The sequence below is a fragment of the Schistocerca piceifrons genome, chromosome 9, assembly GCF_021461385.2.
Source record: "Schistocerca piceifrons isolate TAMUIC-IGC-003096 chromosome 9, iqSchPice1.1, whole genome shotgun sequence".
NCBI lineage: Eukaryota > Metazoa > Arthropoda > Insecta > Orthoptera > Acrididae > Schistocerca > Schistocerca piceifrons.
Window position 1 is genome coordinate 83,286,110 of NC_060146.1, and position 13,567 is coordinate 83,299,676.

The 13,567-nt window shown below is 40.0% G+C and overlaps 1 protein-coding gene across 2 annotated transcripts in view; it reads right to left on the reverse strand.

The window, feature by feature from the left end:
• The window catches only part of LOC124716977 (cytochrome P450 4C1-like), a 166,323-nt gene extending 154,232 nt beyond the window's left edge, over window positions 1–12,091 (reverse strand). The window contains exon 1 of one of the 2 annotated variants that reach the window (XM_047243581.1): window positions 12,023–12,091. The gene's annotated coding sequence lies outside the window, so the exon portion shown is untranslated. The remainder of the gene's footprint in view (window positions 1–12,022) is intronic. The other variant, XM_047243580.1, reaches the window with a different exon arrangement.
• Window positions 12,092–13,567: the final 1,476 nt, after the last annotated feature.

The window sequence follows — 13,567 nt, forward strand, 5'->3', positions numbered from 1 at the left end:
CATACCGGTGTTGGCTCTCCTGCCAACCCACAACACTGTAGGCCATTGACTCTGCGTACATTCGAGCAAAGAAATGTATGGCTATCAAGTCATGTGAAGGCGATGGCCACCGTCTTTTTGCATCGCTGCCTGTCAATCTGTTGGCGAATCTTCGATTTGGGTAGCAGTACTTTGTTGCTGCGAGCGTAAAATGAGGGAAAGCTCCATCCTGTTGGAACACGATATCGCCATCGATGCGTCCTTGTTCAAGTTGTGCTTCCAGGATTTCGAGGTTAATTGTTTCCTGTAACTGTCTCTTGCGCAAAAATGGTTCAAATGGTTCAAATGGCTCTGAGCACTATGGGACTCAACTGCTGAGGTCATTAGTCCCCTAGAACTTAGAACTAGTTAAACCTAACTAACCTAAGGACATCACACACATCCATGCCCGAGGCAGGACTCGAACCTGCGACCGTAGCGGTCTTGCGGTTCCAGACTGCAGCGCATTTAACCGCACGGCCACTTCGGCCGGCGCAAAAATGAAGAGTTCACAGAGATTGCAATGTTCGTGAGTGCCAGTGGTGCTCTCACTTCTGGCTGGTTCCGTTCAGTGGCAGCGTAGGTGGCTCCGTACCCCACATGCGACAATCACGTTCATTAACTTTTCCACAGATGTGGAATGTGGCCTCATCAGTAAATAAAACGCGCTCCGTGAGGTGTCCTTTTAGTACAGCTTCTATCAGATCTTAACAGGCAGCTTTGCAAGATGCGTACTTTTCGTGGTCTAATTTCTGACCAACCTGAACGTGGTACACCCTTTTCTTTAGCGTAAAGTGTAAAACATCCAAAACCGTTGATTTTGATACGTCTAACTAGTTGCTTAATTGGCGCGTTGATGCGATTAGACTTCTTTCTACTGTCATTAGCTGTACCTCCAGATAAGACAAACTGCATAATCACATACTAACATCAGTCATATGTTCATCTATCGTAAGGATTCTTTTTAATTACTTTTTAAACGAATTACCTGAAGAAAAGGGTAGGCTAACATTATCACAGAAATCTCTTAGAATTATTTATTATGTAAATGCATATGTTATTTGTTATAAATGGATCGAGACGTTATGACAACCCCCCCCCCCCCTTTCCTGTGTATTTCGTTAGTTACATCTACGTACGCCAGTGAACCAAAATATTAAGAACACTGCCCAACGTGACATAAAACCACCTGGTGGCACAACGGACCACGATGCTTTGGAGAGAACAAAATGACGCGCGAAGGACGACATATAAGCCTAACAGAGAGGAACGGGGAGTCATTAGAGCGATGATGCGGGTCGCTTTTTGGGAAACACACTGACAGAGAAGACTCTGACAAATGAGACATTACTACTCGTAGTTTCTCCATGTCCACAGGGCGCTGATTGCGCAACTGTAGGTTCAGTTAAGAAGAATTTTATTTCGCAGTAGAGGTAACTACTTTGAGCTTGCAGTATGTCACGACATTAACCGTAAACTGAAACAGCATAATGCATTGACCGCCAAAGCGGATAAGGTGAATATCTTGGTCGTTACATAAATTTTTTGAAAACATTATCAGCGATCTTTAAAATTAAAATTTAATGAGTAAAAACAGTCTTGATCTCAACTTTTTATTTTTATTGGAGTGACCGGTTTCGATTCTATTTAAGAACCAGACTCTGAAAAAACATATTACCGGATAGCAAGTATATATTAAAAAACGTAGAACTAATAAATAAATATACCCAGAACGGTGGGTGGGCTCTGTGATGCAAGTTGCGCCGACTCTCGACGCTGGAATAACTGCTAATCGGACAGGGAGGGAACGGTTATTAAGTAGGCTGGTTACGCCCACCGTCCTGAGTGTGACATCATTGCTAGCCAATCAGAAAGACGTCTATAATTAGGTAAGCACAAGAAGTAGATCAAAAAGTACGTTATAGTTAAATTACATCGTAACATCATTATAAATGATTATTCGTCCTAAAATGTAAACTATAAAAGTTACTCGGTTTAAGATCAGCTAAAAGCAAGCTGCCCTCTAACGTCTATTCTGCGAAGATGCACCAAAGGTTATTAAATCGACAGGGAGATGCTACTCGCAAAGATACATCAAGGGTTGCCTTGGAAACGGCGTCCTATTCCGATGTGGTAGCCTACAGTGCTGTCAGAGATTACAATTGACGAGGACCAATGGCCTCTGTCGATATAACATGTTGAATTATAGTTATATTATATCGTAGCATCACGTAAGTCTCCTTATTCATCATGAGACATAAACTGTAACGGTTAAACACTTGAGATCAGCCAAATGTACGTAGCCCTCTAATGTCAGTTCTGGGAAAGATGCATCAAAGGTTGTTATATCTATAGTGAGATGGTACTAGTGGAGGTACATCGAGAGTTGCCGTGGAAACGGCGTCCTATTCCGATGCGACAGTCTACAGAGCTGTCAAAGATTGCTATAGATGAAGATCAGCGTCCTCTGTCGATATAACATGTTGGAAATAACCTTATGTGATGGTTTTATCAGTCATTACAATGAGTGCGTGAGGAGGAAATCTTCACATTAGTGCATAGTGGAAGACATAGATATTATAGGGTAAGATAAAGTTACTAGACGTAGGTTCTATTCTATCTAGTATTAATTACGAGAAACTTAAAAAGTAGAATTATGATGCTATTAGGTAGAATGGTGGCACTATTCGTGTACGCTAAGGGAAATAATTCCGTAATGAGAGATAGTTGACACAAATATGTGACATAAACGTTACATTACGTATAGCATTTAGAGGATAGAACCTCTATTACAAGGAGACCATTAGCAATATAGGAAAAATGGGGTATTATTTGCTAGAATTGACATACAGTAAATCCAAGTTTTATCATGAACGTAATGAGGCAACAGCAATGGTTATATCAAAATATAAAATATGAAATATGTAAAAAGTGTAAAAACAAAATTATTTTTGATCATAAAAGCGTTAATGATAAAATCAAGAGTCAACATGATTTATAAAAAGAACAAGGACATAACGTATTTAAGAACGAAAGAACAGTATTACTTATAATAAGTCTTCAAAAAGATCAAAGAAAAATTTTTCTCTGAAGTCGAGCTGCTCGTTGAGTAAGGCTAGAGGCTTGTTTTTATAATGTGTTAAATTTCTATTTCTTCTAACGAATTTCATAACGGTCCTTCTGGGGCACTATGAAAAATTTTCAAATTATTTTGAATTGATCCTTCTCAATGATCGCAGTCATTCAAATGTTGGCCAAATAAGGATAATAACTAGTACCTGATGTATGTTCTTTGAAACTAACAGCAAAGTTGCGGCCAGTTTGTCCGCTATATTGTTTCTCGCAATCATCACATAGTAACTTATAGACTCCAGAGTTTTGGTATCTGGTATCTTTTTGATCAATATTATGTCTGTTATGAAGCAAATTGTTGGTGGTGGGATCTATTGTGAGTTCAGTATTTTTAAACAATTTATTTATTTTATCGGAAATATTCCCTATGTATGTCATTTTAGAGTATTTTCGATTGCTCGAGTCAGATGAGTGATACGAATGTTGTAGCTTATTAAGCAATAAGTCTGTGTCATTGGGATTGAAATCATTTACAGCAGCAATTTGATTTAGTATTAATCTCTCTCTCTCTGGATTTCATCTGGCGTCAACGGTAATTTTTTTTAATTTTGTGAATCATTGATTGAAAGAATGCTTTTTTATATTTATATGGATGGCAAGAGGTGGCGTTAATGATTACATCTGTTGTGGTTGGTTTTCTATAAACTGCAAAAAGATGTTTATTCTCCCTGTTTGTGATGGTAAGATCTACAAAATGTATACTTCTTTCGATTTCATGTTCAACTGTAAAAATCAATTTGTGATGTATACTATTCAAACAGTTTTTCAATGTATCTATTTCATCTTTCGTCCCGTTATAGAGCAATAGTAAACCATATCGTGAAAATTACCGAACTATCAGTTCAATAAGTCACGGCTGCAAAATACTAACGCGAATTCTTTACAGACGAATGGATAAACTGGTAGAAGCCGACCTCGGGGAAGATTAGTTTGGATTCCGTAGAAATATTGGAACACGTGAGGCAATACTGACCTTACGGCTTATCTTAGAAGAAAGATGAAGGAAAAGCAAACCTACGTTTCTAGCATCTGTAGACTTAGAGAAAGCTTTTGACAATGTAGACTGGAATACTCTCTTCCAAATTCTAAAGGTGGTAGGGGTAAAATACAGGGAGCGAAAGCCTATTTACAATTTATACAGAAACCAGATGACAGGGCATGAAAGGAAAGCAGTGGTTGGGAAGGGAGTGAGACAGGCCCTCCCCAGTGTTATTCAATCTGTATATTGAGCAAGCAGTAAAGGAAACAAAAGAAAAATTCGGATTAAGTATTAAAATCCATGGAGAAGAAATAAAAACTTTGAGGTTCGCCGATGACATTGTAATTCTGTCAGAGACAGCAAAGGATTTGGAAGAGCAGTTGAACGGAATGGACAGTGCCTTGAAAGGAAGATATAAGATGAATATCAACAAAAGCAAAACGAGGATATTGGAATGTAGTCGAATTAAGTCGGGTGGTGCTGAGGGAATTAGATTAGGAAATGAGACACTTAAAGTAGTAAAGGAGTTTTGCTATTTGGGGAGCAAAGTAATAGATGATGGTCGAAGTAGAGGAGATATAAAATGTAGACTGGCAATGGCAAGGAAAGCATTTCTGAAGAAGAGAAATTTGTTAACATCGAGTATAGATTTAAGTGTCAGGAAGTCGTTTCTGAAAGTATTTGTATGGAGTGCAGCCATGTATGGAAGTGAATCATGGACAATAAATAGTTTGGACAGTAAGAGAATAGAAGCTTTCGAAATGTGGTGCTACAGAAGAATGCTGAAGATTAGATGAGTAGATCACATAACTAATGAGGAGGTATTGAATAGAATGGGGGAGAAGAGTAGTTTGTGGCACATCTTGACGAGAGGAAGGGACCGGTTGGTAGGACATGTTCTGAGGCATCAAGGGATCACAAATTTAGCATTGGAGGGCAGCGTGGAGGGTAAAAATCGTAGAGGGAGACCAAGAGATGAATACACTAAGCAGATACAGAAGGATGTAGGTTGCAGTAGGTATTGGGAGATGAAGAAACTTGCACAGGGTAGGGTAGCGTGGAGAGCTGCATCAAACCAGTCTCAGGACTGAAGACCACATCAACAACAACAACATCGTTTATAGTAGATTATTTTATTGGTAATTTCAGGGTTTTTTCAAAGTACTGTAATTCAACATGATCGACAAAAATGTCTGCCATAGTACCAGCTTGGGAATTACCCATTCCTAGGCCATATTTTTGAGTATAGATCTTACTGTTAAAGGAGAAATAGTTAAAAGCTAACGTTTGTTCAAGCAGATTAATAAACTTTATAATCTCTTCTGTATCTATAATCTTGTGTTGTAAGACATTATTTTTAATAATACCAATTGTTTAATTTATTGATATGTTTTATTTTTAACATCAAGTGAGGCAAATGTGGTACCATCGGGTATATCTATATTGTAAATTTCCTATGCCAGTTCATAACAGTTTTTAATGTTAAGCATTTTTGATAGACGTAGAAGGACTTTAAGATCTCATTAAATTTTTAATTAAGTTTCTGTGAGGGACAACTCATATTATTCACAGTTGGGCGGATCGGCTTATTTTATGTATGAATCTTCACTTGAGATCGCTATTTGGGTAATTGTGGATTCATTACCTTCTAAGCCATGTTTTCACTAGGTGAAAATAGCATATTATTGTCATCAATCAGTTTTCTTACCTTAGTTCGAAATTTTGGGGTTGGATCTCTATTGATTTCATCTATTTCATTTTCTTGAAAAAATGCTAGAGTTTTCGAAATATTATCGGCTTCATTGATAATTACTAATGTGTTTCCTTTATCTGCTTTGATGACAATAGCATAACCTGAAAGCAATTTTCTATTAATATATTTAATTATATTGGATTCCTTATTCGTTTTATGTCTACTTCTTCATTAGTAATGAAATCTTTCGTTTTTAAAACTATTTTACATGTTTCTGATTTGTTAGCTCTAGGACTTTTCGTGGCAACCTTTACCTCTGCAGTTATCCGTTTCGTATTATCATGATTTAAATTATGCTTTAAATTATGTTTTGCCGGCCAGAGTGGCCGAGCTGTTCTAGACGCTACAGTCTGGAACCGCGAGACCACTACGGTCGCAGGTTCGAATCCTGCCTCGGGCATGGATTTGTGTGATGTCCTTAGGTTGGTTAGGTTTAAGTAGTTCTAAGTTCTAGGGGACTGATGACCTCAGATGTTAAGTCCCATAGTGTTCAGAGCTATTTGAACCATTTTTTAAAATTATATTTTAGACCTTTATTTAGTAATAATGTTTCACCTGTAGTAAATTGGATGTCGGTGAGATTTGAAACTCTGGGATAAAAGTTATGTAAGTTATATGGGTGATCAAACGAGCTTGCATGTTGTTTATTAATGACAACTTCTATTTTTGTACAATGTTTATCTAGAACATGTTCATGCATAAAATTTATCTTTTCATCAATGACAAATAGTTCTTTAGAAAAGATGTGGCAATTGACTACTCAGCGATAGTTGTAACCAGTACATTTCATTATTTAAACGATCTTTCGTCTTAAAAGTATATCGGATTTCTGATTTTATCCATAAAAAGCTGCTCTTTCGTTGTACAAATGGAATTACAGGAGAATTTGCTTTAATATTAATCTTGACACAACTAGGAACAACAAAATTTGCAATACACTGTTTATTGAAGCTTATTTTCATGTTGAGCTTCATGATTTTAGTTCTTATCCCTCTAAATTTCTTAAGGTTTCCTAGTACCTGAATAGGCAGTGAACATCAAACTTTTTGAAAACATTATCAGTCACCCTTAAGATTAAAATTTAAAGATTAAAAACAGTCTCGATCTCAACTTTTTATTTTTATTGGAGTGACTGGTTTCGATTCTATTTAAGAACCATCTTCATACTCCGAAGAAACACATTACCAGATAGAGGGCTCGTTATAATAGTAAGTATATACAACAAAATGTAGAACTAATAAATAAATATACCCAGAATAGTGGGTGGACTCCGTCGAGCAAGTTGCGCCGACCCTCGACGCCGGAATAACTGCTAATCGAACAATGAGGGAACGGTTATTAAATAGGCTGGTCACGTCCACCGTCCTGAGTGTGACATCACTGCTAGCCAATCAGAAAGACGTCTATGATTAGGTAAGCACAAGAAGTAGATATAAAGTGCGTTATAGTTAAATTACATCGTAACATCATTATAAATGGTTATTTGTCATAAAATATAAACTATAAAAGTTACTTGGTTTAAGATCAGCTAAAAGTATGCTGCTCTCCAACGTCTATTCTGCGAAGATGCACCAAAGGTTATTAAATCGACAGGGAGACGCTACTAGCAAAGATACATCGAGGGTTGCCGTGGATTCTTAAATAGAATCGAAACCGGTTACTCCAATAAAAATAAAAAGTTGCGATCAAGACTGTTTTTAATCTTTAAATTTTGGTCGTTACACACTGTGCACCAGGAGTGTGGCAATGAATAAAAAGAGTCATGGATTATGTTCGCAAAATCACTTTATTCATTCAAAACAGCCTCCCCCTGCACCAAACCACAGCCGAAATAGTTTTAAAAGTATTTTGAAACCATCGCTGTAGTCCTTTTTTGGATTTGCGTTTGGTACTGCAGTACAGTTTTCTTGAATGAACTTAACTGCGTCATAGCAGTGTACTTTCGTTGCCCACTTGAATTTGTGAAACAACTAGAAGTCGTCTGGGGCCAAATGCAGCGGTTACGATGCGTGATACAGGACTGCGATCCGTATGCTGGCCATAAACTCGCTCACGGTCTTCGCTTTGTGGGCTGGGATGTCGTCATGGAGGAGGGACAGGGAACCTGCCTCTCGGTATTTGGGTTAAATGGTTCAAATGGCTCTGAGCACTATGCGACTTAACTTCTTAGATCTAACTTAGAACTAATTAAACCTAACTAACCTAAGGGCATCACACACATCCATGCCCGAGGCAGGATTCGAACCTGCGACCGTAGCGGTGGTATTTAGGTTAAATTCGGCGAATTCTCACTCAAAAACAGTGGAGGACTCATAAACGTGATGTGGCCTCACTGCTGCAGTGCCATTTTCCAACGAGCGTTAGACACGTACTGTTTACATGTGCGACCAGAATGCGTGCTGCAGCCGTGTTAGCACTTCGGCTTTCTCTTTATTAAATTTCAACGGTCGTAGCGCCACAAATCACCATGTGACAGCATTGCAGTCAGGAATTTCATACAAGCGGTCCTATCGGAACTGGAGCACCCTGTGTACATATACATACGGCGATTATACTGACACGTTTAGCAAATTATTTTCGGAAAATATTACGGAAGTTGGTAATAACCCAGCATATAAACTCGGGAAAGGTGTAGACAGAATCTGGTTTCTATTCAGCGGTAAGAAAGATAAAGACAGTTTCAAAATAATGAATCTCAAAACACCATCTCTACATCTATAGATTAGAACGCACAAAAACAATGCCGCCAGACAAACAGTTAACGTTATAGATAAAACCTAGTTACATCATGCAGAAAACGATCAATAATCTACCAACGAGGAACCACTTGTGTGTGCGGTCGCAAAAGGCAGATGATGTTTACGGCATTCGACGCCCCATATATTGTCTGCCAGGTAACCACAACATTGGCTGCCAATGGCAACAGTGGGCGGGACCGGAGGTGTCCAATGGTGAACACAGCCTTAGGCTACGGAGCGTAGTTGAACTGCTTCGTCGACGAGTAACTCAGGACGGTGCTACTTTGTTAGAGGTGTTGACAAAGCAGAGCAAAGGCGGCGATAAACAAAACACACATTGCGTTATATCTACAACGACAGTTGCCGAAGTTGACATTCCTTCAGAAAGGAACCCAAGGAATTTCGGAGAGTGAGTAAGAAGTGGCAGATGAAGTATTAGCGTTTCTGCAAGATGAGACAGTGCAATATGTGGTGTCGTATTTAAGAGGGTCGTAATGTGTAATAGGGAGACATCTATCCAGACCATCACACAGGAATTACAAACTGCATCAGGATACACTGCAAGTACTATGACAAATAGGCTGGAGGTGAGAAAACTTGGATTTCATGGTCGAGCGGCTGCTAATAAGCCACACATCACACTGGTAAATGCCAAACGACGCCTCGCTTGGTGTAAGGAGCATAAACATTGAACGATTGAACAGTGGAACAACGTTGTGTGGAGTAACGAATCACGGTACGCAATGTGGCGATCCGATGGCAGGGTGTGGGTATGGCGAATGCCCGGTGAACGTCATCTGCCTGCGTGTGTAGTGACACTAAAATTCGGAGGCGGTGGTGTTATGGTGTGGTCGTGTTTCTTACGGAGGGTGCTTGCACAGGCCTAAACTTATGTTTTAAGCACCTTCTTGCTTCCCACTGTTGAAGAGCAATTCGGGGAAGGCGATTGCATCTTTCAGCACGATCCAACACCTGTTCATAATGCACGGCATGTGGTGGAGTCGTTACAGAATAACATCCCTGCTATGGCCTGCACAGATTCCTGACCTGAATCCTATAGAACACTTCTGGGATGTTTTGGAACGCCAAATTGGTGCCAGGCCTCACCGACCGACATCGATACCTCTCCTCAGTGTTGCGCTCCGTCAAGAATGTGCTGCCATTCCCCAGGAAACCTACCAGCACCAGATTGAACGTATGCCTGCGAGAGTGGAAGCTTGATGACAGTCGCTGTAGTCCTTTTTTGGACTGTCATCAAGGCTAACGGTGGGCCAACACCATATTGAATTTCAGCATTCCCGACGGAAGGCACGACGAAATTGTAGGTCATTTACAGCCAGGTGTCCCGATACTTTTGATCACATAGTGTAAATGCTAGCGACCATCTACATTACGCACCTCAAATTGAGCGCGATATAGATTACAGTGATTTGAAGGGAAGCAGTGGATGGTTGCATAACTTCAAACAGTGCTACAGAATTGGTAGACGTAAGATAAAGAAATCTCAAAGAGTCAACTTGACGATACACAGCAGACTGCGGAATCGTCCGAAATTTGGCAGATGAGATAAACAAAGTTATACCATCGTTCAGTAAATAATTTGTTTTCAACTCCGACAAATCGGGTTTGTAGAGGAATGCATACGAAGTGAATCCTGGAAATCAGAGGTACCAAAGAGATTTGTATCAAGATCAAGTAACATCAGTGCCTTAACACATTCGTACACAGATATGCTGACTGTTAAGATGCATGGAAAATTGACTGCGAAGTTATTTATAATGCTGCGAGAAGTTGGAGGTGCTCTGCCCCCTGCGATTCTTCCTCGTGTGTGTGATCTTCCAGTAGGGCAGTAGGGAGTATTTAGGTGACAGCAAGCAACAGTGGGAAAATGGGCATACGAGAACTACAGCAATGGGATGAGCACTGCTTTTGGCCAATAGCCGGTCAAAATAACTTGCTTGATTACTGGTCTGCACATAAAAATCATACTCCTATAGAGCAAGCGATCCCTCCCAAAAAAGAGTGCGACATTGCAGTTCATATCACCTGGAACCACTTGATAAATTCCGCCTCTGGATGGTCGTTTTTTCCGTGCCTATAAATCATATTATCACACTATCTGCAGCTACGCCTTAAAGCATAGTTTCACGAAAAACTCGACGATACTCTGTTTCGCATTTAGTTGCATACCGTCACATTACATCATTTCTCGTCACCCCATTACACCAATGTGATTCTGTATGCAGTCCTTAGGAGTGGATATCCAGCTGGACGTCCTGCACTAACTGCCAAGGAGTTCACCTCAGACGTTGATGGTGCGAACCTTTGTGATCACTGTGAAGCGCCATTTTTCATTTGGTGTTTATGGTGCAAGTTAATAGTTTGTTCCGAATATTTCTTGAATGTCAACGATGTCCATTTCGTCAGGTTGATCTCTGCACCTCCCAGACACTCATTTTCTGTCGTTCTCCTAATGCACATGGTGAGTCATTAGCAGCGAATACTTTTCTCTCATAATTAGTAGCACAACACTTTAGAACGAACTTTCCTAAATACTGAACTTGCAGCCCCCCACTCGAGAGGTTCCTTATAAGAGGTTGTCATACCTTTCGAAACAATTGCTCTGTAAAAAAACAGTTACAAATTTGCGGAAGAAATTAGACATGCATGAAACCCTACTAATGCGACGTTCGCTTTGCTTGGCATGCCAAACATGTGTATCAATCCTACGCACGAAACTGTAGCAGTCATTAAAGGAAAGACGTTTCCATCTTGGGAAATTAAAGGAATTTTCGAGTTAATAGAAACTATACTAAACTACATCTGCTTTACTTTTAAAAACCAGATCTACCTTCAAACGCGATTCCGTTAGTAGGCACGCTGTCAGATATTTTCGTCAACAATATGAAAAAAAAAAATCTTCAAACGTCGCTCTGAAATTACCGCATGTATAGTATACTACAAACATTATGTTGATGATGTTCTCATCTCATTTCGCGACTCACAACAAGCAATTGACGGATTTGCAAGCGTCTTTAGTAAAATACACAGTAATGTTACTTTCATAGTCGAGCAGACTTAAAATTCAAAGATTCTCGGAAGTCTTGGAATTCTCGGGACTGATACCTGGCCAGTATCAGTGTCGCTAACAGGCAAAGATTCTCCATATTCTCGGATCTCGGGATGGATGAACTGTCTTTGTACACAACGAAATTTGTACAGAACCCTCACAGCGCGAGGCCTACTCACAACTGGCCAGTTTTCTTTCCCGTATGTAACAGAAAACCGACAAAATGAATGCCCAGGCAATAGCTGGTTTGTACACTGGCGAGGCAGAGAAGTGCGACAATCTAGCGAGATGGTCGCTTGGCAAGCAGCTTCCAAGCCATCGCCACCACTTACCTGGGACGCACTCGCTCGCCGCCTAGACAGAAACTTGCGCAATACTTGGAGCGGCTGACGCGAGCACACAACTAATGCTGGCAGGAGCCCGGGAGGAGCCCATTATATAAGACGGCCCCAGCACAGCCGACGTGTGGCGGGAGGGCGAAGGGGGGGGAGGGGGGGGGGGGTGGAGCAGTAAAAACCAGAGGAAAGCGTAACAGTACACATTTCTTGAATCCTTCTTTTTTTTTTTTTTTGTATCTAATCATGCTGCAGCTTTACACGGCGTGCTTTCCTTTCTGTGAAAGAATCTACTATCTCATCAAACGTTTTACTATATTAAAAATAAAAATGTCATTGTATAATACTGAAAAAGCTGTCGAAACGAATAGTACCCAAGACTAGTGTGATTTCTTCATTTGATTACGTTTATTTTGTCACTGTCAACTAGATAAAACGAAATAGGTCTTTCTAATATTGCAGCGATTCTAAAACATGCCAAATAAGCGAAACCGTTTTGGCACAAATGGTCGTTTTTATCTACCTCGTTTACAAAAATAACACGACAGAATATAATTCACGAAATATCAATATCAAATGCTTGTTAAGGATACTACATGCAAAAAGTTTTAGGTTAGGAAAAAGTTTTACATTTCATTCATATGCTCCAGTTTCTCAAGCATGAGATCGAAAAATACTAGTAGTACGAAATTTTTATATAAATTGGCAATTGTCATATTCTTCCACGTAATTTGTGTAATGTCCCCGTGTCCTCTCTTTCCTCGTTCTAACAAACCATCATGTCGTCACTAATTCCGTAACTATTCACGTAGACGTTATTACGTATACGTACAACGCGTTTTCCGCGCTATTCCGAGAATACAATTAAGCGGCTGCTAACCAAGGGCTGTGCAGCTCCCCATTAGTAGTGTAGCGATCTGGCCAAAATTTTCTGTCAAAATTTCACTTTCTTGGATACACCGAGAAGATAATTCGTAATCTTTCTTACCTGTCATTCCTGTTAGTCGTTTATTTTCACTGTGGTAGTCTGAATCTACGTATCTCGCTAATGATTGTAATCACGCTTATCATTCGCACATGTAGTCAGTCACATTAAGCGGATGGCATTCACCCGTTCGGGTTTATTCGACTCAACTCGGTCAGCCCCCTCGCCTTTTGTCTGCGGAAAGTTTTTTATTTCTAGATGCGACGGAGATTCCACTGGCAGAGACATCACGCACTCAAAAATCTGCTTACGATTCGTTCAGAAATCAACTTACAATTTAATTGCGTACGCTACCGCGGCCAGAGTCAGTCGACATAAAAGTTTTCTGAGTGTGATACCGCGTCATAATGTACACAACTACTGCTGCTGGAGAAAAACCAACGTTTCGGCCACGATTGCATCTGCCTTCTTCAAGGTCTACTGGTCAAGACCCAGAAGACGGCAGCTGCAACCGAGGCCTAAACGTTGGTTTTTCTCCAGCAGCAGTAGTTGTGTACATTATGACGCGGTACCACACCCAGAAAACTTTTATGAGAGAATGTGTTCAAAAATGTTCA